Raw genomic sequence first — 26,673 nt, 5'->3', positions numbered from 1 at the left:
AGGCTGGGAAATGTCACCGCCCGTTGCACGTGAGCCCGTCAGGAGTAGGCCAAGGTAGGCTGTCCTTCCCGCAGGGCAGTCTGCAGGCTCTCACCGTGTGACCCCTGCTCCCTTCTACACAACGGCCCTCTGAACCTGCTGGTGGGCACTTTGCCTTCTGCACAGAGACCCTAGCACAAGAGTCAGCCAGGACTCCTGAACAGAAAACGCACTCCCCGTTCTATTTCGTGTCACAAATGATGCCCAGGCATGTCCAGAACAGCTCACCAGGCCGGGTAAAATGAATCCAGACTGTGTCAACAACATACAAATGTCCCAAATGTGGATAATGCAAAACTCTTCTCATTATTCAACTTCCTCATAAACTAAATGCCCTTGCACATAAAAGCACACAGAAATTAAAGTCCAAATGCTTCCGTCCCCACTGTTACACACCGGCTCAGTCTCAGCCTCAGTCTCAGCCAGAGGGTCTGCCTCAGATGCCCGGGTCCTGCTATATCCTGGGTTGTCTTTCACAGAAATGGATGCAGCTGCTTCAGCCTCTTCAAAGTTCATTCAACTCTCTAATTCTCTCCAAGGGCCAGTAGTCACAACAGACATGCATCTCCATGATAAAAGTTTTTAAAAGAAAAATTATGGGCCCAAAAGTAAGTGTTCAATGAAATAATTGAAAACGGACACTGTCGTTTTTAGCTCATTTTAGAGCTCTTTCATGAAATTAAGAGAAATACCTACAAACCAATCACTCACAATCCCGGTTGCTTATAAGAATCACTCCCAAAGCTTTTTGAGAAATATGGGTTTTCCAGATCTGATAAATCAGAACCTGTGGGGGGTGGTGGGGGGCGGGCCTGAAAAGCTGACCCGCCCCCCCTTCTCCTCCCCGCCAGTGAGTCTGGAGCATGTCAGAGTTGATTACTGAGACTAGATTCTAGAAGGAGAGAAGGATGAACAAAATATCTAAATGCACCCTAAAATAGTACTTCTAGACCTTGCCATCCATCTTTTCATACCACATGGAAAATCATGCTACCAATATGAGTCAACCTTTTTCATCATTCATATACATACATAAAAAAACCAGAAACGTAGAAGAAACTGTCAGCAAAAATGAGAAGGTCCAAATGGAAAAGATAATAGCTGACTCCAGAAGAAAACAGACAATTAAAAGAAGACAAAAAAAAATGATTTTAAAAAGAACACACATCTTCAGAGTCGAGAAGCCAAAGAATCGGTGGCTGTAGAACAAGAACAGAGAAGGAGAAAGACTTCTTAAAATTAAAGGTATCGTTGACCAAATGTGTAAATTAATAGAAAGTCTTGAAGATGGAATTTAAGGAATCCCATTTGACCTTGACACTTGGAACACCCACCTTTCCATTTTATTAACCAAAGATTACCTGTCTCTTTCTCAATAGGCAGAGCTTTGATCTTCAGTGAGGGGTAGTTTAATAATTAGAATAATGTAAATGCTGTTTCAGTTTATAGAGAGTCAGCATGTAAACAAAACTTGGACGACAATGATAACGATCAGAGAATCTGACGAATATTAACGTGAAGAAATGGCAGCAGAGAGACATGGACGCTAATGTCTGACTCAGATTTTTCTCACCTTATATAGCAAGGAATCAAGATATACCTCCTAATATGATGTAACAAAATAGAGTTTAAGCATATTCTTTAAAATTACAGACAAGCACCAGGAGAACCAAAATAATGTAACTGGAAAAACTCAGGAGTAGATGGATAAAGAAACGCGAACTCAGTTTCTCCTCTCTCCGTAGATATGATCTAACGTTCATAAGTAAGGAAAGAAAGGATTGATCACCACCACAGAGCAGAAATGTTTCAAGATAGGAACTATGGTAGGTACCGGGAGCGGAGAAAGGAGGTCGGGGAGAAAATTCACTTTTCATTTGTACCACTCTGTCCTGTTGGATTTTTTTTTAAACTCGTGTGTGAGTCCAGCTGGACTCGTGAGAGCCACTGGAACTGAGAGGCCGCAGAACTCTGCTGCTGAGGTCCCTGGAGAGCCCGTGGTTGGCGCTCATCCTCCTGAGGCTTGATTCTTCAAATCTCCTTGGATTCTCAACACATCCGAGTATCCTTATTGTAAATTCCCTCTTTCGGCTTAAGCAAGCACAGTGGTTATCTGCTGCATATAATCTAAAGAATCCTAATTTATGATTTAAATTTAAAAAATGTAAAAGATACCGAGGTTGTCAGCGATTTATCAGGCTTTTGTATGTCTCTAATCATATTAAATACAGAATTAGAAAGATAGTATGTTTTTTTCAGTACAAAATCCATATTACTTATTCAACAGCCAACAGGTAGGATTGATTACCTCTTGAAAATTGTTAGAGAAAAACTGTTTGATTTTTTTAAACACGCGTGTATGTATTAAGTTTACACTACAGAAGTTAAAAGTAAAACAACAACAACAAAATCCTTTGAGCAGCTGCAGAGCTTTGCACGCTGCCCTCACCAGAGTGTCAGATCCTAGCAAACAGGAAGGGGTCCAGAGAACAGAGAAGTGTCTGCCCCGGAGGTCAGCTTTTCTGGGCTATTTCTGTTTGTTGTGCTACATTCTGTCTTTTCAATGGCCCAATCTTTTGGAACAGGAACTTCTGACCATTTTCATGTGTCATATCTAGACTGTCCTCTAGGATTTGCTCAACTTTGGTCTTTCTGTTACTTCTGGACACCACGGGTCCTGACTCCCAGGCCCTGACTGTGATACCGGTATTTCAATTTTGTTTTTTGTGGGTTTTTTTTTTTTCCATCTTAACTCTGGTCAACTATTGGGCCCATTTCAACCTGCATAAGTAGGAATGAAAAGTCTGTGTGAGAGAGATGACAATCCCTACTCTCAGAATAAATAAAAGGTGGTGTATGATTAAGTTAAAACCCAGTGCTAAGGGAGCGGGGTCACCGTCATCCCCACCCCCCACCATTCCTCATGTTTCCAGACGGCTGTCCTTCACTCCACTGTCCCGGAGAGAACACACCTGGAGAAGTGGGGACCGGAGCTTCTTCTAGACTGACCACCATCTTGCACTGAAGCTCCAAAAGCACGGCACACCAGACACAAGGAAATGAAGAAACTGGAATATCTCAATTGTCTAAGAGGGCAATCGTGTCTCACACGTCACACCCTAGAGTAGGCAACGTATAAGGGAGAACCCCACAAGCATCACCGAAACAAAACAAAACAACAAAGAACTAAACACACACATTAACCCTGTGGAAACACAGCTGTTGATAGGCAATTCCTGCTCAGTGAAGACAAACATCTGAAACGCAGCATTCGAATGGAGTTTTGAAATGTGACTTTAAAAATATTGCACTAAAATACTCTTTATCTTCTTCACTTAGTTTCCTGGCGCACCCTCACATTTTGTGCACCCACTCACTCACGTATCTGCCTTGGGCCAAGGGCCCCACAGCTTCAACGTAATTTCCAGGGATGGTCAGCAGAGGGCAGCAAAAGGTCGCGCAGCAGACGCTTTCTGCCAAGGCCTGGGCATCCCGCCTTTCCCTCCTGTGGTGGTAAAGATCAACTCAGGGTAGTGGAAGGCCCAGCGTGCCGAATCAGGAACGAAATTCCTCGCAGGGACAATGACCCACTATGGGGATCACAGGCTGGTATCTGTCACAGAGATGTGAACAACTACACATGGGGGGAACCACCACTTACAGCACTTCACTGGCCTGACTGCTACTCCCAACCTGTCCAAACCCCAAGGTCGGGCTCCTTAAAGCCACAGGCGAACGCCGTCCCCTTGGGAGCTGACGCAGGCTTCCTGTCTGAGAGGTGGTACAGGCGACCAGGAGTGGCTAAGGGCTCCCTAGCCAGCTACTGCGGGGGCAAGGGCCTGAGTGGGGTGCGGGCTCAAATGTAATGGTGATGAAAACACTCACATATGTGCCAATTAAGTGATTTTGGAGCCAACCCAAATGTAATGTGGCTTGAAATATATTTTCTTCCCTCTTCGAGAGGAGAAACATTGTTTAGTTGTAGAAACACTATATATCTGGCTTTGAAGATAGACAAACTGGAACCTCTGAATTAGGTTTGTGACTCTCAGTTACTTCTCTTAGCCTCAGTTTCTACATCTGCAAAAATCGATACAATGATTCTTACCTCACAAATCTGCTGCAAGGAAATGAGACGATGTCCATAAGCTGCCTGGCAAAGAGCTAGGCAACTTGCACTTTCTCAGCTGCTAGCGCTCCTGCTCCCTCTCCCTGCCGTTGGCCACGGAAGAATACCCATGGCCTTGCTTGCTCTTTCTGAGGAACGTCGCATGTCCCCGAAGCATCACTAACATTATCTGAGGGATGACTGCATTAGGTGCCTTGCTAAGTTTCTGTAGTATTGTCTCATTTAATTCTCACAACAACCTCCTGAGGCAGGTACTTTTATCATCGTCTCTTTTACAGATGGGGCGTTGAGGCCTGGCAAACAATGAGGGGGACCCCACCGAGGCAATGGGCCTGCAGAGCTCCTGCTCCAGACAGGACACATTCTGTTTCCCAATACCGATATTTAATCAAAGAATTAAAAACTTAAGGGGCAAAACAGAATTAAGAAAACAATCTTGTCTTTGCAATGTGCTTAAACGTCGGTATTATTCCCACAGGATCACCTTATACTATCACTTGTATTTGATATTTAGGGTGAAAGTTCAGTGTTCAATGAAATAAATGAAAACGGATACTGTCACTGTTACCCATTTAGAGCTCTCTCATGAAATTAAAAGAAATGACAATGGCATTTTGGAAGACATCAGGCTTTCATGGTACATGTGAAGGTAACATGAAACATAACTACCGAACCATGACTTGCCTACGGAAGGCTCCCTTGATCTTTCGAAGGACAAGGTTTCTCTCCTTTCCTTCACTTCAGGGGCAAATGGTATCACAACATGACTTCTTTCTCCATGAACACTAACAGCCAGTCAATCACAATCCTGCTTGCATGTAAAAGTCATTCCCAGAGCTCTTTAGAAATACAGGTTTTCCAGACTTGACTCAGAACCTCTGTGGGAGGTGGGCCAGAGAAGCCCCCAGCGAGTCTGGTGCATGTCAGAGGTGATTATCAGCCACGGATTCTAGGAGAGCTCTCCTGCCCCAACCCATCTGAAAGTGAGAGGCCTGGAATGGCGGATAATCTGGGAATTGGGGAAGGTCCAGAGAGAAGTCTGCCTACATTTCTTACCTGAAATAGATACTGACAGATGCCTGATGGAGGCCAGCAAGTGTTGCCCACTCAGTGTGCGTGTCCAGACTAGCACTGTCCTTTTACAAGTCATCACAAGTCCCTGGTTTTAAGAAGAGAGGCCTTAACATGATATAAAAGGACCAAAAGGACCCATGCTTTAGCCTCTCTCAGCCTTGTCAGGCTTATTTCACTTTCTGTACCTTCTCTTAGTGTCTCCAATCTAGCAAACTTTCTTGTCTCTGAAATTCATATACTCAAATTATATCCCATCAAAAAAATGAAGCATCCTCTCCCAATACCCTCCCTCCCTTCCTTCCTTCCTTCTTTCCTTCCTTCCTCCATCTATCTATCTATCTATCTATCTATCTATCTATCTATCTATCTCCAAACTACCCTTTAAAGTTCATTTCAAATGAGCTCTTCAAAGAAGCCTTCCTTGACTGCCCACTCCACAACCAAAATCAGGTGGCAGGTCTCTCTATTAATTTCTCATTTCTTTGTGGTACTTGTCAGAATCTGGCACTACAGTCACTTTGTTTAATTTCTGTCTGTCTCCCCCATTCAAATCTAGGTTTTGTGAGAATTGGGCCTGGGTCATTCAAAAAAAAATTTTAAATTCCTCCAATATGTCAATACCTGTGAGAATTAACTGAGAAATCAGATATAGAGTTTTTCTTTGAGGTCTTTATTGCCTAGTGGAGGATAAAAGGGTATGTATTCCAGTAGCTACAATATTTACAATAGCCCATAAGGGAAACCAGAAACTTTGTTATGGGATCGGGTTTTCGTCCCCCCAGTTGTCAAGGAGAGACTATCCCTGTGAGAAGAGGGTGGGGACTCCAGCTGGAGGCTGTGTGACCGCCTGGGGCAGCCGGATGCGAGTCCTTCATACCACGTGTGGCTGCTCGGCATCTAAGCATCTCACCTGTCGGTGCAGCAGCCTCCCCTGTAAATGGTCAGTTTTCCAGTGGAAAGGGACACTGTCTTTACAGAAAGTGTTCTCAGCAGAGTGCTGTCATTTCTGTAACACTGCAGAGGACAGACAGGTGGCAAATAAGCACGTGAGATGTTCAGCACCATTTAGTGTTAGGGAAATGCAAAGTAAATGTCCAGTGAGATATCAGAATGTCTGAAATGAAAATGGCCACACCAAATGCTGGTGTGGACGTGGGAAAACTGAGTCACTCATACAGAGCTGGTGAGAATGAGAAAAGGTACAGCCTCTCTGGAAAACAGTGTGACAGTTCCTTAAAAACAAAGCATACAACTACCACACCCCGCGGTACCACCGCTCTGGGCCTTTGGCCCAGAGAAACGAAGACGTACATTGACACACAATCTATAAAAGATGTCAGTAGCAGTTTTATCCCTAAGAGCCCCAAACTGGAGACAACCCGAAGTCCGTCAACAGTGGAAGGTTACAGACTGTGACACGTCCACACCATGGGCCCTGACAAGCGACTCAAAGTACTGACCTCTCCGTGGCAGCAGCAATGCAGCTGACCGGCCAGTGACGCCTTTTCCAGTGGAAAAGGGCGACCCCCCAAAGGCCACACACCGTGTGACCCCATGGGCGTCAGTTTCCTGAAAGGGCAACATCCTAGAAACGGACCCCAGCCTGCTGGCTGCCCTGGAGGAGAGAGGTGGGAGGGGTGGGGGACGGTGTGTGGCGTAGACGGGCGATGCGCAGAAACCGGGGCGATGAAGGTGACCGTCTACGCTAACGTCCCAGGTGCGACGCGGCACCACAGCTGAGCGCTATTTCCACTGGGGGGACCTGGGTGAAGACTCACGGACCTTCTGTCTATTGTTTCTTACAACTGTACGTGATCCGCAGGTGTCTCAGAATAAACACAATTCACTTCAACAAATCAAAAGAGGGCGGCAAAGGCAGGGACACACGTCGGTTAGTGGTGGCAGGAGCCTTGGAACCCCGACGTCACCCTGGCCAGCGAGGCCGAGCCGAGGAGGCGCAGCCCGCGGGCGGCAGGGATTTCCTCGCAGAGCTCGGCCGAGTGCTGTGCACACACTCAATTTCCAGTGCTGAGAACTGGAGGAAAAAGGACGTTCCCGTCAATGAACACCCCTCCAGGCTTCTAGGTGCTCATTCCAGGCCTGACCGCACGAGCAGTCTCCTAATAGACGGTCTCCAGTCACCCAACCAGACTGGCAGTTAGTTACACGAAGTGTTCTGCTCTGTTTCCTCTAAAGCAGCGGTGTCCAAACTGTTTTCAACGGTTTTCACCAAGGTCCATATGCGGTAAAATACACAAACAGCCGGCCACTCACTCGAGGTGAAGTACGTATTGCCTCACCTGGTTTATTTAAGTAAACTAAATATATTTTTGGAATTTGCTGCAGGCCAATTAACAATGGATTGCGGGCCGCAGTTGGCCCGGGGGCCGCAGTTTGGACACCCCTGCTCTAAAACATAGGGGCTGATTCTTCACTTCGGCACTGGTTTCATGAAAAGCTACGTTCTCAGATTCAGTGCCGCTGAGCAAGAGAGCAGGCTTTACATTCTCGGGGGGCTGGGGTGCAGGTTCTCGGCCCCGTGGGAGGGAATTTTCTGTGGGTCAATGGAAATATCTGGCCGACTACTCACAGAGTTTTTAGTTCTGTTCAATGTAGTTGTCAACTTTTATGACCTCTGAGGCCTGTTAGATCCCAGTCATAGCTCAACCAAATCAAAGCCAAGCACTTTCTGGTGTTTAGAAACTTTTTGATGTTTCCAGTATTATTTGCTGATCTTTGAACATTTCCCCCCCAAATTTGATTATTGATTTCAATAAGACTGGGGTCAATTTTGCAGAATCCTCAATTATCTAAATATTTATGATCACATGAAACCAAATTGCAATTACACACGTCACCACATCATTTTATTTAATCTGCATCAGGCCACAAGTCGCCCTGTTTTGTTCTTTTGCCTTCTGGTAATACCCTCTACATGGCCTCTTGGTTCTGCCCTCCCAGCAGCTCTGACTGGCTCTGCTGCTGTGTCCTCTCCCATCTCTCATAGCTGGCAGGCCGCAGACATGTCCTGGAAACTGTTCTCCATCTACGTCACCTCCCTCAGGGACTCATCTCTCATTAGCTTTCTGTAACTGGACGCCTCCTGCATCTGGGCTGTGGAGCTGTGTGTGCGGATGGAGACAAATTGTCACTTTTGTGCCAACCTTGCCATTTGGCATAAAACCCATGGTACGTTGGACCAGTGACTGGCTGTTCTGTGGCATTTGTGTGTTGCAGGGGAAGCCCTTCTGCTGAGGTGGTCACCGACAGTACCCACTGTCCGTCACCCAAGGAGGTGACGGTCGCATCCTGCTGCTCCACAGCCCCGTGGAGCTCAGAAGCAGCACCTTTTCTTGTTCAGCTACTTGCTGCTCATGTCCAATACCAAGTACGTGGACACTATCCACTCTCCCGATTCCCAGAATACTGCGCTCCCACTAACCCTTACAGTAAAAAAGTCCATTTCCTGAATCCCGTGGAGGTCCTGGCTGCAACTGGTCCCCGAGTCAGTGGATTCGGGCTTTGCACATGGGATTTTTGGGTCTCATTTCAGCTTCAGGGTTTCCACACATGCTTCTGAACAGCAGGGAGCCCCACAGGTGTGTCCGAGTCCCTGAGCATCCTGCAGAGGTCCTGTACACCTCAACCTGAGACCCACCTGGGTGTGAACGTTGCGGATTCACCTAGAGATATGGTGGTTCCCATGTCAGAGGTCAAAGACTGTTGCCACAACTCTTAAGAAACAAGATAACACAGGTCCTGTTTGCTTCTTTCTCTAGGTATGAAAAGACTTTTAAGATCAAAGGTAAAATGCTCTGGGCAGCATGTGGACTGCCCACTGCACGGACAGAGCTGGGAAGGCCAGCACGGCATCCAGGAGGTCCTTCGCCTTGGGCTGGCCCACGGTGAACTTCGTGGCCACCTTCAGGTAAGACCTGCAGGTTCAGCCTGTATTCACACGGGTTTGCAACGGAAAACTCTTCAATCTGACTGTATATGAAGCCAGGGCCTCATGTGTTGAGCTCCCATAAAGACATCTATATGCCTAGTACTTTCCCCAAAAAGTTTCTTATGTGCAAATGTATGCAGAGTGATAAAGAGGAAGAATGACTGGAGTGATTTCCTTTGATGAGTGGTTTTACAAATGGGCTCCATGACCCACTTGGGGAGAGGGGACAAGGAACTAGAGCCCCTCTCCAACATCCTGCCCGCTCATCCCCAGGGAGTGCCTGTGTTTTTAAATCACTGGGATATCTTTCTTGAGTAAGTATTATCCAGTGGTCCAAGTAAGTTTGGAAAATTCCTTTTATACTCCCAAATTCATTCCCTTAAAAACAGTATCCAGTCGTACACAGGGGAGTAACCACGTCGTCAGACACTGGGGTGGCTGAATTGCCATACACAGATCATCACTTTGGTGTCTGCAGAGAGCTGACAATCTACAACGAAAGTACGATTCCTGGGGCACAGTTTCGCTTTCCAGGACATGTTCTTAGGCTGGCCTGACGGTGGGGAACGTGGCCCCTGCCTGAACATCCTGAGTCCACACCCCCCGACTCACAGGAGTCACACAACACTCCCCTCTGCCGTTCAGGCCACCACACCCCAAGTCCCGTGCTTGTTCTACTCACTGAGTGTTCATCGTGTTCACTCACACTCTCGTTTCTTCTTCTCCTGGCCCCACTCCCCCGAAATCTCGTGCATCACCTAAAAGGTTTGCAAATTGGTGATTTACTAAATTTGAAAACGCAGCTGTTGATGTAGGAGAAGTTTTCAGAGCCTATTGGGAAGAAAGACGTATTTGTGTCATTCTGGGCACCTCTTCTTTGATGTGACGTATTTCCCTAAAGATTAGCTGTTCCTCTTGCTTCACGTCTTCTCCATGCTGCAGGTGGAAGGAGGCACTTTCAATTGGGAAAACAGAAAGCCTCTGATAAGGAAGTTCCCAAGAAACGTCTTTTCCTAATGAGTGGAGATGTGGAAGCCAGGTTTGCACACGTTCAGTGGGTGTAAAAACTATGTAAAGACGCAGACGCGTTTACAACGGATGCCTGCACCTCATTCTTTTGCTTGTCGTTCTTCTGACTCTTCTGCACATTCGTAGAGTAATGAGAAGCTGGGCCCATGTACACGTGCAATTGGGGAGCTAACCGGGCCCTCCACTCTCCTGCTGAAACCGGTCCCAAGTGGGGAAGGAGCCGCGGGAGAGTGTGGCAACCACTGTGGGAAGTCTGATGGCTCTGCAATACGTTACACACAGATGTTCCATGTGACCCAGGAATGCCACCTCCAGGGACACACCCAGGAGGAATGAAAACACATCCACACAGAAATGTATACACAAATGCTCACAGCAGCCTTGTCCATTGTAGCCAAGGAAAAGTGGAAACAACCCAACTGTTTGCCAACTGATGAAAGCAAACAAAATGTGGTACAGGACTAGAGAGGGGGGAATGAGGTGTGACTCCTGAATGAATGCAAGGTTTGCTTTGGGGCAATGAGAATGTTCCAGAACTAGATAGTGGTGATGGTACTAAATGTCAATAATGATCAATCTTATGTTATGTATCACTTGCCACAATTTAAAAACCTAGTAAGTGGTAAGTCTGTGTGTTGTTGAGCCATAGAACATGTTCAACCTTGGATATGAAATGCTGCAGTAACTTTAGCAGAGAAAATATTCATCTTTAGTAATTTAGTGACAGGTGGATTGAGTTTGATCCAAGGATCACAGTGATGAAGTAAGTTCTCTAGGAAATATTTGCATGCATTATAATCTGCTATATGTATAAAAAATAAAATATTGTGGGTTTTTTTCTAAAAAGATATCTTGTTACTGGGCCAAGATAGTTCCACCCAAGTGCCAAATTTCAGAAGTATGATTTAATCTGAATAATAACGTTCTTTAGAGTTGGGTTGCACTTGCAGACGTAGGAATACTCTGAGATGTAATTCACCCTTTTTCAGAGTAGTTAAGTGACTTGCCCATTCTCACACAGCTTGCACCAGCTAGTTGCAATAAGTGTTTAGAGTTCAAACCAACCTCACTTCCACTTTTAAGAGCTACTTCCCCTCACTGTGATACTGCCTGTCAAAGAGCGGGGTCCATCGAAAGTCCAATAAGTAGGAGGGCATAACTCACACTTGCACCCACATCAGTAACCGTGAGCTGCTGATGTTTTTATTTGGAATGGCAGTCTTAATATTGTTGATATTTTATGGAATTTAATTTTTTCTCCCCTATTTAAGTTGCAGTTCTTCAGTATGAAAGGAAAAATGGCACTCTTTCCTTCAAAGGTATTTTATCAGTATAAATATTTTAAAGCTTTAATCCATGATAAAAGAATGCAAATCTCTACAAGGCAGTGCCCCCAACTAGTCTCCCTCTCCTTGGGAGAAATCCTTAGACTATCCTCAAAGAACTTCCTCTTGAGATTGATCCTGGCTGCTGGGAAAATTAATGCACGCTCACTGACATGGTGTTTGCTTATTTTTGAGGATGTTCTGGTCATCATGCTCATCTTTTCCTTCCCTCCAACCTCTGGATGAGAGCTGACATTCTCAAAACACGTAATAAAGTTTTGTAAGCGCAGGTTACTCTACTGAGTGATTCTCAAAGCAACTGCTGCCTCCCACCCTTGAGCCCAGGAAAGTGCTGGGCCTTCCAATCTAGGCAGGAAAGCTGTGAGACTGGATTTGTGGCCCAAATCCCCCATGACAAGGACAAGCTGTTATTTTATTGGGTCATCTCATATTTTCCTGAAACAATTATGTATATTATCTTCCAACCCATATTTTTATTGCTGAGTCTATTTATACACTTTGTAAGAAATAGCAAAGAATATTGAAAATATTAGCAGCATAGATTGATTTGAAAATAAGCTAATAGTTACTTCATCCTACTTGTTTTTTTTTCTTTTTTTAAAAAATTTAATTAGGTACATCAATCTAGCCAAAGACAAGGACCAACCAAAAAGCCTTCCCATTAAAATATTCACTGAGGACATCAGTGAATGTGCTCATGTAAGTGTATTTAAGACCAAAAATTAAATTCCAAGTTCCTGATTTAGGCACAATAACGGAGAAAGAGATAGAGACAGAGATAAATAGATTAATATGGGGAGAATGGGAGGGAGAAACGAAGGAGGGGGAGAGTATTTAGAATGTACCATGTGGGAAAATGTATTTTCCTTAATACATGTATGTTGTTTTATATATAAAAAGTGAATCCCAGGCAATATGAAGGAAGAGGAATCCATGATAGCTACAGTGCTTACGTATGGAAAGAATATTGCATGTTAAATATCTATATTTCTCTGGATCCTTCTACATTGGTTTGTAATAAAGTGAGTTTTCACAAGCAGGTATTTCCTACTACAATTAAACATTTTTTTTTTTTTTAATAACTGTTGCTACTGACATACAGAGTGGTATGGGTTGCTTCTGGTTGTTATTTTCCTATACTGTTTTATTTGGAATAATTGAAAACTTACAGAAAAATTGCAAAAATAAAAATCACACAGAGAATACCCCATACGCCTTTTACCTAGGTTCTGCTATTCAGTGACGTTTTACTCCATTTGCTTTATCATTTATTTTCTCTCTGTCTGTCTGTCTTTCTCTCTATACTGTGTTTCCCCCAAAATAAGATCTAGCTGGACAATCAGCTCTAATGCATCTTTTGGAACAAAAATTAATAAAAGACCCGATATATACCATATTATATTATATTATATTATATTATATTATATTATATTATATTATATTACATTACATTATATTATATTACATTACATTATATTATATTATTATAATATATTATATAAGACCCGGTCTTATATTGTAGTAAAATAAGACTGGGTCTTATATTAATTTTTGCTCCAAAAGATGCATCAGAGCTGATTGTCCAGCTAGGTCTTATTTTCAGGGAAACATGGTATGTGTATGTGTACACTTATTTTGAGGGTCATACATACACCGTGGCCTTTTATCCTTAAACACCTAGATATTTCCGGAGGATGAGGCTATTCTCGTACATAACCACCACACCGTTATCATCTTGGGTCAATGTAACATGGGTGTAGTGAATCGATCTATTATCCATGGTCCCGTTCTGTCAGTTGACCTCCATGACGTCCATTTTCCAGTACAGGATACCACGAGGGTCAAGTGTTGCGTTTGTTTGTTGTGTCCAATGCAGAGGAGTGTTGAAAGGTCTTTTATGCTGAGAAATGTCAGGGCTGAACTGAGCCGACAGGGGTGACGTTTTAAAGAGATCAGCATATTTCTACCTCTTTTTGTGTATGCTGTTCGGGGAAAACATTAAACTATTAGCCTCAGCTATTTGTGCAAATTTGATTGCTGAAATAGTAGTGCATTGCCAAGGCATTTACAATGATGAACAAGATACTCTGGGTGTTTTTTTTTTAATCACACTTTGTTCAGTCATAATTTATGGCCACTGGGACAGTTATTTCCTGGCCAATAGCAAAAGCCATACAACTGTTCCGATCTGTTTCCGAGTGCAGATGCATTGCTTGAGGGAGATGAGATAGAGTGTTCTCTGAGCAAAGCTCCCTCTTGTCTCTGCCCACTTTGATTTCAATTGTGGCAGGGGGTTACCTTCAGAATTTTGCATGGACAATCACCTGGAAATTTTGAAAAGTCAACTTTACTTATATATATAGTTTACATAAAATAAACATTCCTAAGGCTCTTCTTTCATTCCTGAAGATGCAAGTTTCCAGCTAGTACAGTTTGGTTTCATCCTGAAGAAACTTTCCTTAGCATTTGTTGTGCAGATCTGGTGACGATAGATTTTCTTAGTTTCTTCTATTTGAATGTCTTTATTTCGCCTTTACTGTTGAAAGATATTTTTGCTGGATACAGAATTTTGTTTGCATTTTTTTCCTTTCAGCACGTCAAAATGTTCCACGGTCTTTAGCCCATCCTGCAAACTTTGTTTCTATGCTTTCTGATGAGTAGTCTGGGATCCTTTGAGCATTAATCCTGTATGTGATTTGTCACTGTTCTTTGAGCGTTTTTAAGAGTTTCTCTTTATTTTTGGTTTTCAGTAGTTTGGCTCTGAAGTGTCAAAGCATGGTTTTCTTTCAATCTATTCTAGTTGGCATTTTTGGAGCTTCATGAATCTGTAAATGTATGACTTTCACCTAGTTTGGGAAATTTTAGTCATTATTACTTCAAATATTCTTTCTTCCCCATTTTCTCTCCTCTCTCCTTCTGAGATATCCGTTATTGCATGTTCAACCCTTTAATACTGTCTACAGATCCTGCAGGCTCTGCTAATTTTTTTCAATCTTTTTTTCGCTTTGTTCTTCAGAGTAGATAATTTATATTGATCTAGTTTCAAAATCATGGACCCTTCCATTTGTCAACTTCATTATGCAAGTTAACCAATCCTATAAATTTTTTCTATCAGATATGTTTTATATCTAAAATTTCTATTTTTAAATATTTATAATTTCCATACTGAGATTTCCTATATTTTTATTATGAGCATATTTTTGTGGTTTATGACATCACTTAGTATAAGCATACTAACTGCTTCTTGTCTAATGATTATAACATCTAAATCATCTCAGGCTGACCTCAATTCTTAAGAATTGGTCACGTTTTTCTGGTTCTTCATATATCAAGTAACACTAAGAGGGAAATAGTCACATTTCCATGCTTTCAAATTATTTGATAAAATAGTTTATATTAAAAAGTGGTTTGTTACAAAGAGCTTTATCTATTGGAATTTATCTGTTTTGTCTACAAGGAGGACAGACAGCATGCAGAAAGAAATTAATATGTCCCACAATTACTATTTTAAACATAACATGTTCCTTATGCCATGAAAAAAAAAATCTTACAGACCAGTTAAATTAGGGAGTGATTATTAGTATCTCAAAAGAACGTTTTTTACACTGCAGAAAATTAAATGGGAGAGTTTTTAAATTGTATTGAAGGGTTTTTAGAACTTTAAAGAACAGCAGAACCATTCATTAGTTCTAACTCAGGCCCAAGCTAGAACCCAGTGTTTGAGTCCTCCTAGACGCTTCAGCGTAGGAAGCCCCGACTCCTAGGTTTGGGTGCTCTGAGCCCTACTGCTGGGTCCTGAAGCACTTTTTCATAATCTTTAGGGCTACAAGTAGCATCGTTTGAAATCAGTGAATTTAAGATGCTTTTGCTTATAAAAATCCAATTACAAAACAACTTTTAGCTCTGTCATATCAGGAAAGTGATCCATAAGAAGGAAAGTACAAAGAAAGGGCAAGTAAGGGATTATGAAAGCGTTTCTTTTAACTTTGGTTTTAATATCCTTGTTAAAGTGTACGTGTGTCTGTCAGCCGCCATGCTGATGTCTCCTCTGAGTGTGGTTCATCAGAGGACACAGCCTCATTGCCTGATTATATCATAAAACCTCTGTGCGGAGTAAATGTTCTTGGTTACGCATCGTCTTGTTGTAAAATGTCTTTTGGAATTCAGATCGTTTGATAAATACCGTCTCAGAATCCCATTATCCCCTTTCAGGTCATTTTCTGTAAACTGTCTTCCTACTTTGATGGAGCAGTTTCTCAGTGTGAGGTGTGGTGGAGACATAAATACCCTACTGACTGGCAGAGGTGGGAATGGAACTTGACATTTTTAAAATTTTCAGTCTTGTTTCCTAGACTCTTTGGTTTTATTGAATTGTCTCAACAGAATTTAACAATGAAAACCTTAGTAACCATAGTGCCTGACACAAAGGAAGTACTCACTAAATAGTTTTTAAAAGGTCTTGCATGACCATTTCTTATTCCAATTTTACTGAAACTCAGTATGGAATTGCAAAGCACTGAAGCCATACGACCAAAACACAGCTCGGGAAGACAGAAGGTGCTGAGGACCAGGCCTTGTTCCTGGCCTGAAGCCTCTGTCGTCCTCTGCCTCCTTCAGCTCCCACGTTTTGTGTGCCACAGATCCTCTAGGAGAAACGTGCTTTCGACTAGCGTCATGTTACAGAACGGAATGAGAAGTTATCACGAAGTGTCCGTGTCCCACGTGTGCTTTACTATATTGTTACCTGCAGATACGCTTTGACTTCAGAATATGGATAATAATTTGGCAATGATTATTGACTCACCTACTTTAGAAATGTTCATTTATAGCAATTTTTCTCCTTTCTTTTTTATAGTCTATAACTATAACAGTAACAAATTCAGACAGCGAATGACATTATCAACAGGTCACTAGCAATGCTGGGAATAACTGTTAAGTCACCAGCAAGCCATTTTTAGTTAAAAACAATCATTGGTATTGCAGATTCGTGTGTGTGTGTGTGTATGTGTGTGTGTGTGTGTGTTTGCCTCTGGGACCCTCCTTCATAAGGACAAGCCTGTGATTTTTAACCGAGAGTCAAGGCAATCACAGTACCCATCACTAACAACTCCATTCCAAACAGTCTTTGCTTTGTCCTCTCCTACGGGACTCTCTAAAAGAAGTCAGTAGTCTTTATAATTTAGACGTGTTTGTTTCCAGTGGGATTTCCAGTATTACTGAGCAGCTATTCTGCCAGAAGCAACTGTTGGCTGCATCTCACCTGTTCCCTGGTCAGACTACTTGTCCCTTGTCTCCCTAGATGGGGGCTGGTCTGAACCAAGGCCAGTGGGCTGCCTTCACTCTGCCATCTGCGCTAGGCCTCCTGGGCATCTATCTCCTTTTGCTCATGGTTACTGAGCTCATGATGCCTTTCCAGCTTTACTTTGCTCAGGAACAGTCATGGTAAGGTGTGTGGCTCAATGGACAACATGCTTGTCTGGGCAGGGACATCCAAAGGCAAAACCCCATATTTTCCAAGGAGCCTGGCGAAAGCAGGAGAAGACAGACCTCCTGAAACTTTTCTTCTTTTGTGACGAATCATAACTGTGATTTCTTATGCCATGGGCCACCCACAAAGCGAGGGGCTGACTGCATTGTGGTTCACAGATCCCCAGCCTACCGAAAAGGACAAGGGAAGAATCCAGAATGGTCTGTCAGAGGCTGCGAAGGGAACAAGAGATTACCGAATGCAACATTGTTAACTGAAAAATTATAGCCACCCCCATGGACCAAATAGCTTTTATACTGGTCCCAACTTTTTCTATTTTTGGAAACACAAATGCTAAGGAAATGTGTTCTTCACATCCCCACTGTGAATGATTTGTTGTGACACACAGTTCTTTTTGTGTCCAAGGGTTCTGAGAGAGATTACCAGCTGTGTGTCAGTTCTGGCAAAGAAAAGGCCCCACGCCTACTCACCGGTGAGTGCCAGGGAAAATCTAAGTTGGGCTTGACTGGGTTCAAAATGGTAACTCTACAGTCCCAAAGTAATCGTGTTAGGTTCTGAGCTTAAATAAGTCTTAAAAGTAAACATCTCATGCACTATCCATCCACACATTTCACAACAGTTACTTTCTCTGCCCCAGGCACTGATGACGTTTCTCCATTCAGCAGCTTATGGTCTAGCTGGGGAGATAAATGTGAATTTTTCTTCTTTACTTTTTATTTGACAAAGAGAATGTTTTGAAAAACCTCTATGCAGGTATGTATGCATGTATATTTTTGTGTGTATGTATATGTATGTGTGTGCATGCATGTATGTGTGTGTATGTGTGTGTGCATGCATGTGTGTGTTTATGTATGTATGTGTGCATGTATGCATGTAGGAAAGCAACACAGATTAGAATTTCTTTCTCCCCCACTTTTCTTTTTCATATTGCAGTTTTGAATTCCTTGGTCCTATTTCCTAACTACTAACTAGCTTCTGCTTTGTGAGAATCTTCTCACTAGTTCTGCCTGTGACTCCCAAGACAAGCATCTCCTTTGCACCTGCTCTGTGCCCAGCCCTTCTCAGTATCACAGAGAATATGAAACCCTCACATTTAGACGCCTCAGGTCTTCACTGACAGAACGGCCGACACTGTGGTACTTCTCAGGCTGAGCTTCCCAGTGTTGTTCTTGAGGTCACTATAAGATCACACCACTCCTAAGATACTTTTCAGGACAACTGAGCTAAAAAGTAGTAATGAATCCTGGATCAGCGAGTTTGTTCAGTGTGGAACAGACACGGGGGGATTAAAAGGCCAGGATGGGTAGCAGACCCGTGGTGACAATGATTTCTGTTAGAGATCTTGCAGCATCCCTTTTTCATGCATTATCTTTTTATCCTTTCAACAATCCTGTATTTCCCCGTGATCTACAATATCCAAACAACCTACCGCATTTTCCCTTATATAATGCATACATTTTTGCCCAAATTTCTGAGGGGAAAAAAAGGATATGCATTATACATGGGTAATACTAATTCCGTTTCCCTGAAAGTTTGGGCCAAAAATGTGGGTGTGCATTATACATGGCAAAATACGGTATTTTTTTCAAGAAATGTATATTCCCAGCCTTGGAAAACGGAGTCACCAAGTCCAGAGCTGAGGACAAAATCGCACCCCCCGCATTTCATATTTTTTTGTTAATGTTGACATCTTTGTAAAAGTCGATTAGCAATACAGTGGGGAAAAACCATATAAATCCTTACATTTATGTCACCAAAATGCATTAATTTAGACAAAACAATGCAGAGGGCAAATTTAGGCTTCAAACGGCCACCTGCCCACGGCCGCGGGGCTCTGAGGAACCCTGCGCCCGCCCTCACGCTGCCGCTCAGCTGCCGTTCTGAGCGCATTTGAAAGCGCTCTGTCCTCCGCCGTGAGCCCCTCCGGTCTTCCAGGTACTGGGCTGCATTTCATGCTGCCCCAGACGGTCTGTGCCTTAAGGACGGCAGGTGCTGTGCGTGGTGTTCTGAGCGGAGCGCGGCCGGGCATCTATGCCGCGCAGCGAGGAAACACAAGGGCTCCCGGGGCACGTCGAACAGTGAATCAGAAACGGAGGCCAGAGCACGTCCACTCTGTTCCCACAACATGGAAGCCACGCCAAAGCACGGCCTCTTTGGGAATTCCGTGGAGAGGAAGCAACTTAAAGCATCCACATGCAAAACAAATCACTCGGCAGCACCCCCGATAATTTCTGAGCGGTTTTCTGCTCTACACACTGCAGTTCACCTTGTCTCTGGGTTTCCAGCACCTGGCAGGACCCCCTCTCAAAGGAGGGACAGCTGCCCTCTGGTCACTGCCTGGCAGGACCCCCTCTCAAAGGGAGGGACAGCCTGCCCTCTGGTCACTGCCTGGCAGGACCCCCTAAGGCGGGCGCAGTGGGGAAAGAATCGCAGAAATCCGCCGTGCTGTTGAGTAGCCCTGGCTATGGACAGATAGAAGGCAATGAAAAATCTGTTAAACTGACAGCTCGTGTGAGCGAATAGCAATTCTTGACATTCAGAGTCCCGTCCTTTAAAAAATATTAACCGCCGATGTTTATTAATATATTTATTTACTTTGATTCTTGTGTGTGTGACAAGTAGGGTAAGCATTTCAAAGGATGAGTGTAAGGCTCGGAGAGGTCAAGTAATTTGCCTAAGATGTACAGACTTAGCTGGTGTCAAGGCAGAAACTAGAAAACCTTCAATATTCTCAGCTGGAAACAGCAGAAGTCAACACTACGCAACGTACTGACGGATGTTATGCATTCCAGGCGAAGGCACATGTGTAAACACTTCTTTCTCTTACTTTTTAAACCCTCTTGCTTGGGCACCTGCTTTCTGCACAGTCTCCCCAGCCAGATGCAGTGCTGCTCACTCCAGAGACACAGCCTTCCTTATGTAGTAGCCCCAGGACAACTGCACCCCCAGTGTGAGGTAGTAATAAACCCTGATCGGGTTTGATCACCCCCATCACTGTCAGCCTACATCTGTACTTGGATTTTCCTCTGTGTAGGTCATGAACATCCCTATGGAATAAAAAGGAGCCATCGCCCAGCCATGGTGCTGCCACCATAGGAACCCAAGGACCCCATGTCTCCTTCCACCCTGGGCCTCGAGAGCTGCACGGCCAGTTCATCCTGAAGCCCAGGCGCCCGGCCAGGTACGAGCAGCAAAGAGGTGAGTCCCTCCGTCCTGCAAGTGTCCTCTCCTGGCTCATGACTCCACTCCTGGAAACAAGCTCATGCCATGGAAACGATTCCCCATGTGGGGTGGGGGGACGGAACAGCGAGGGAACGAGGACCCACTCAGAGTCAAGCTCAGAGCACCTTCAAAGGTCTGACATGAAGACCCAGCTCCCTTCTAGAAGGACGGACCCTGAGCCTGAGGGAGGTTTAACTTCCGGTCTGTAGGCGGTGGGAAGGAGAACACACGAACACCACAAGGACGCCACCAACCACATTCAGAATGTGGGGACCTGTGAGTCACCAAATGACTCCATTTCTCCCTCTTCTCGCCATCGCAACAAGCAAGCTGTGAAATGGAAACGGTGGAAGGTACCGTGAGTTAACGACGACTATATCTGATGTCACTTCTCCCTTAGATTCAGGCCAGAAGACAGCTAACAGGGCCCTCGCACTGGCCAGGACAGCTGGGGCCTGACCCTGCCACCTGCAAAGCCCAGACAGCTCTTCGGAGCTTCTCTCACAGACGTGTGTGACGATGACAAACTGCCCGACCCCCTTCTGGAAGGTCTCAGTTTGGTCAGCGGAGCCTCCTGAGGTGGGAGAACTCGGGAAGGTCGAGTGTTCTCATCTAAATCTATCCCCCAAGAGTTGCCATTAGGCAGCCACTGGCTTTGGCTGACAAGCTTTGTAAACATCACTTCAAAGGATCAGCTGTGATTGCATGTTGCCGTCACAAGGCAGGTACAAGAGGAAGAGACCCTCTCGTCCAGTGCACTGGTTTCAGCGCAGACCCCGCCACGCGGCTCAGACCCCTGAGCGGGCAGGTGTGTGCATGAATCTGGGGGCCACCTCACCCCCACAGGCTGCTCTCATCTCTGTCCTGAAGGCCACACTCGGCTCTGGCTCCCTTAGGTAATTCCATCTCCAGCTGAGTCCACTCCATCTTACAAGTCAAATCTCGCCCGTGGCCTTGATTCACACTTGGAGTGCGCACGCGTGGAGACCCACCCCTGGCAAACAGAAACCCTGCCACCCTCATGGACCGGGTGCAGGGAGAGTGCAGCAGCGCCGGGCCTGGGTTGTGTCCCATCGTCAGGGTTCACATCGCATGACTGTCCAGCATCCCTTCACCCACTAAACTAGATGCAGCGAACGCGTTGGTGGACATGAAGACGTCCTCATGCCAGGCACGTGCTGTCCTACCCCGGGCCTCAGATCTTTCACAGCAGATTTAGGGGATAGTTATGACTTTCATCACCCCACTTCACTAATCGCAAAGAGAAGCCTCAGTAGCGTATGTGTACTGTGCCCAAGGCCACACAGCCAATGAGAAGTGTAACAGCTCTCAAATCCATTGGATGCCTGACCCTCCACTGAGAGCAGGACAGGAAGATCAGCAGCGGAGACGGGGCTGGTGGGAAGGGAAGGTGATCCGCGGAGGACGACCGGGGTGCCGAGCCTGATTTTGAAAGAGGGAAGGAGACCCAGGAAGTAGGAATGGGGTGCACAGTTACGTAAAGGGGAGTAAACACAGGGGAAGTGAGCCCGGCAAAAAGACTGCCTTCCTTGGGAAAGAGTGTCCACAGGAGACAGAAGGGGGTGGGGCAGGAGAGGCTGAGTCGGCATGGCCAGGAGGCAGAGAAGTTGGATGGAAAAGTATAAATTCACTGAAAAGGAAAATCGGATTCACACAAGTGTTTAAAATGTATGTATGAATGTGTATGAATTCATGAATGTAGTATGAATTCTACATTCCTGTGTATGAATGTAAAACGGACTGTGGGGTAGAAAACACAGAGACACCAAAAAAAAGAAATCTGAATTTCCTTCATTCCCTCCAGCTGCTCCAGCCCTGCACCCTCACCTACCCAGCCCTGCCTGTGGAGGACGAGCCCCTGGATACAAGTGCCATAGGCTGTGCTCTGCTTTCCTAGGAGATGCTGTCCTTTATCTATCAGAAAGGGCATCTTCAGGAAATCGGCCAATATAAAGTCATGGAGAGCCCTAAGGGAGAAACTCAACGCTGGGGACAAAGTGAACCTGAACGATGAGTCCGTCTTTATGGTCGCATCCGTCTTAAAGGTAGGGAACGTTCTAGCATTATCCACCCGCAGCGTCACTGAAGCCACACAACTGGCTTCCGTCACCATGACTGCCCAAGAACCAAAACAGGCACGGTAGAGTAAGACCTGAAAAACTGGAAAACACCACACCAAGTCCAAAAGTAAGGCAGCTCCTTCGGGTGTGAGACGCTCCACATGTTAGCTGTACTTTCCTATCCACACACCGCCCTCCCCGTCTTCACTCCTGAATACTCCATGCAATATAGTAATAACAATAAAAATTACAAAATACACACACACACACAGAATGTTTAGCAAAACAAACACCCTGCTTTGGATGAATTTCTTACCATCATCCTAATGAAGGCACAGTTCCCAAAAGAAAATCCATAGTAAACATTTGAAAACAGTTACAGAAGTTAACCATAGTCAGCAAACATTAGCCTAATGATAAACAGAAACCGCGCAGTGAGGCCACTGCAAGCCCTGCTGGGTCCTCATCGTCACTGTAGTTCGAAAGTCCTGTAGGGGTGACTCCCCAGGGGCCTTCTTTCTCCTTTACCACCTGACATCCTTTGTTAGCCTTTCTTATGCTTCCCCCGCCACCCACAGTGACAGTGACATAGTAACCAGCTCCTACCACATACGCCTTCTTATAAATTTTGACTTTTAACGTAGGTGTAGCAGCCACAATTAGTTTGGAATTCTAAACATTTTTATAGATTTATACAAAAAATGATAAATCTTGAAATGATACAGTTAAATTACAAGTATCCGGTTACATTTCTGTAAGTGGAATAACAGCAGAGAGAGAATTTAACCAATCCATGTCGGTGTTTGTCAAAAGCTCTGAATGACTCTGGTCGTGTAGAAATGACTAAAACAGGTGACTAAAATTGTCTTAGAATCTCAGTTCCATTTGGTCTCTCCTTGTCCCCCATTAATGTTCGACTGCATAATAAATCGCAACACTTCAGAGATGACTCAGAGTCGACCCTGTACTGGGACCACAGTGACACACTGTGTGCAAACGGCACACAGTAGGTGTGCAAACGGCAGGCTGGGTGTTGCCCTCTGGCAGGCGCATGCCTGCAACTCCCTTTCCAGCGAGTGGCGCTGCCCACCTGCGGACTCCTCCCGTTTCACTGCTGTCCGCACAGCCTAGCAAGAGGGTAGCTTCTGTGGGCACGGTTCTCACACACTCCTACTTTCCCCAAACTTGACTGCTCTTGGTTGAATCAGACTTTGCAACTTTGGCCTTGATGATGCTGTGTCAAATGAACTAGAGAGCTGGCCCAAAGCCAGAAATAAATACATTGCCAGGACCACACCGAGTTCACCACTGAGGTGCCTCTAAACAGAGGTCCATCAGCAAACCCCCGTGGTGCACCCCACTGGGGTCGTGTCCCAACTCCGCTGCACTCAGCCTCACCAGTGGACCCCATGGCACAGGGTCCAGGAAACGGAGAGGAGGCGTGCACTCCGAGGGCAGGCATTTGGTACATCAGGTGGGGCGCCCCTGCACCTGCGCGGACTCTCCATTCCAGCCTCCTGCACCTGCGCAGGCTCCCCAGTCCAGCCTCCTGCCTCCAGGTGTACTGGGACCACTCCGTAGGAAACAGTGAAAAGCGCTACCTACTGTGGGTGGGGACTGAACCCCAATAACACGTGGAGGAATGCCCGTTTTCTTCACTGCTCTACCCCCAGTACTCAGAACAGTGCTTGTCCTTCATCGCAGCTCAGGAAGTATTAGAGTGATGAACAACCACTGGATTGTAAACATGACAGCTGTCTAGAGACATTTCCTGAATGAGTCACTAGGAAGAGAAGTCCCGGGCTATTAGGTGAGACCCGTGGAAGCAAGGGGTGCTGTGGAAGCCGGCAAGGCCATGTGCCAACAGCCCCTCATTGCTGCACACCAAAAATTCCAGCTCCATACATGTTCACAGGCCTAGTTCTGTGGTGTTACGACTTGTTATCAGCTCTCTGAAGTGACAGAGTTCCCAGGCCTCCCCTTAGGAAGCTTACATTTGTTTAACTCTTGCGTTGTTATTCACAGGCCTGAAGTTGTCATACATCGAAATTTTGACAGAGTTTTCTTTTGGGGAGGTTATCTATGTTCCACTCAAGGGGTTGCAAGGGCTACCATATCAGTACCCACTGGGGATTTCAATACAGTTCTAAACCTGCTGCTTACAAGTCTGCAGAACTGAACCTTTGCAGAGGGAGGTAGGAAGGGAAAGAGGGAGAGAGGGAGGGAGGGAGGGGAAGGGAAGACAAAGTGGAAGGGAAGGAAGGAAGGAAAGAAGGAAGGAAGGAAGGAAGGAAGCAGTGGGGAGGGCGGGCGGGCGGGAGGAAAGAAGCTATTATGAGTGGTTTTCTCCCAAGAAGCCCATATGCCTTATTTCAGAAGGCCTGGTTCTCACTTCATGTGTGTGCAAGCGTGTGTTGGGTGTGTGTATTTTGTTTCAGAACTTCTCTTGCTAGGAATTAAAAGCAAGCACTGTGTCTAAAATACACAAGCAAAATGGGTACATGTATTTCTTTGTAAGAAACTAATAGGATTTAGGATTATTTATCACCGGACCTTGCCAGTCTGTACTGGTCTGCCAACACATACACAGAAGAAGGCCCAGGTGATGGGGCCGGGTATCTTCGTTCCCACCACAACCCAGGCTGTTTCTGTGCTTCTAAGTGTAGCTGGAGCCTGTCACTGGCTGAGTGTGTCATTGGGGGCCTGGAGCCGTGCTCCCCGTGGGTCACACTTTGTGGACCTGTGAAGGAAGTGGGGATTGAAACGGAGGTTTACAACTAAATGCTCTCTCTGTAATTTCTCCAATACATATTTGCCATAAGAATAATATTACTTTTTTTTTAAATCTATCTAAGGATTTTCTTCGAAACACCCAAGGAAGTGTATTTCCCTCCAGTGTCCATGATAAATGGCTCGGTGTTATTGATGGAGGGAGCGAGGAAATCACTAGAGCCCAGAGGTAATGATACAGGATTAATCCACGCCGGTCACGCCTCCAAACACAACCCACACACTCTCAGGAAAATGCTAGCTCAGAGTTTACAGCTCTGGGCACTGTTTCATTTGCTGTGACCCACGGAGGCCAGTTTAAAACCAGATGCGTATCTACTGCTGTTACGATTCTTGTTCTCCTAATCTTATTAATATGGAATCTTTGACCATCTCATGTCTTCTGAATTTGTGGACCTGACAGGAGAAGAAATCCATCGGTCCAAGGGAGATGCTGGAGGGAAACTCTGCCAGCAGTGCTCTCTCTGTCACACACGCTCCTAACCAGAGCGGTTCTCACCTGGTTCAGAAACTGAACTCAATGGAACACTTTTGTGTGTTTCCATACCTGGAACGCTACTCGTCTCTTAGATAATAAGAATGCTTAGGCCCTTACCATGAGCTAGCAGGCATATATTACTACCACACGAAATAAGTCAGACAGAAAGAGCAGAGAACCACATGATTTCACTGAGATGTGGGATATAAACCAAAAACAACAAAAAAATAAGACAAGCAAATGAGAAATAAAAACTCATAGACACAGACAATAATTTAGTGGTTACCAGAGGGTAAGGGGGGTTGGGGGTGGGAGATGAGATTAAAGGGGATCAAATACATGGTGATGGAAGGAGAACTGACTCTGGGTGGTGAACACACAATGGGATTCATAGATGATGTATTACAGAATTGTACACCTGAAACCTATGTAACTTTACTAACAATTGTCATCCCAATAAACTTTAATTAAAAACATAAAATAAAATAAAAATAAAAATAAAGGGAGCCTCGTAAATTTAATTTCTGTTTATTTAATCAGTTGGCTTTTGTGAACTTGGGTTGAGCACATTCTGGAATGTTAGCTTTAAAATATACTTACATTAAATTAGATATTAATAAGGTTTGCCCAAGTCAAAACACACTATCGGGGTTTTAGGGACATATTTCAGGCAGTAGTTTCAAGAGACATATTTGTGTGTTCTTCCGCATTTTCACTGGCTTTTGGACATGACATCCCCTCAAGTACTGTTGCTGTCTCTGTGTGTCCACCTTCCTAAGCAAAATGACTGGCTCTATTTCCACGTGTGTTTCTTCTGTCTTGAGGCTCGTAGAGCAGCTGCCGCACCAGCGCTGCCCTCCTGCGACACCTGCATGGGATGCTGCAGCACATCCAGCAACATTCCTCAGCCAATCAGATGACAGCCTAGAATCTTCTTTGTGTGCACAGCCCCAAGCCTTCTTTGTCTGCCTACTACCTGCAGCTCAGGATTAGAAGAAGATCTCACGAAAAAGGTACTGTGATCGCTCACTTATAGGCCCTGGGAAGC

The sequence above is a fragment of the Rhinolophus ferrumequinum genome, chromosome 18 (genome assembly GCF_004115265.2).
Source record: "Rhinolophus ferrumequinum isolate MPI-CBG mRhiFer1 chromosome 18, mRhiFer1_v1.p, whole genome shotgun sequence".
Taxonomy (NCBI): Eukaryota; Metazoa; Chordata; class Mammalia; order Chiroptera; family Rhinolophidae; genus Rhinolophus; species Rhinolophus ferrumequinum.
This window is presented reverse-complemented; position numbering follows the sequence as displayed.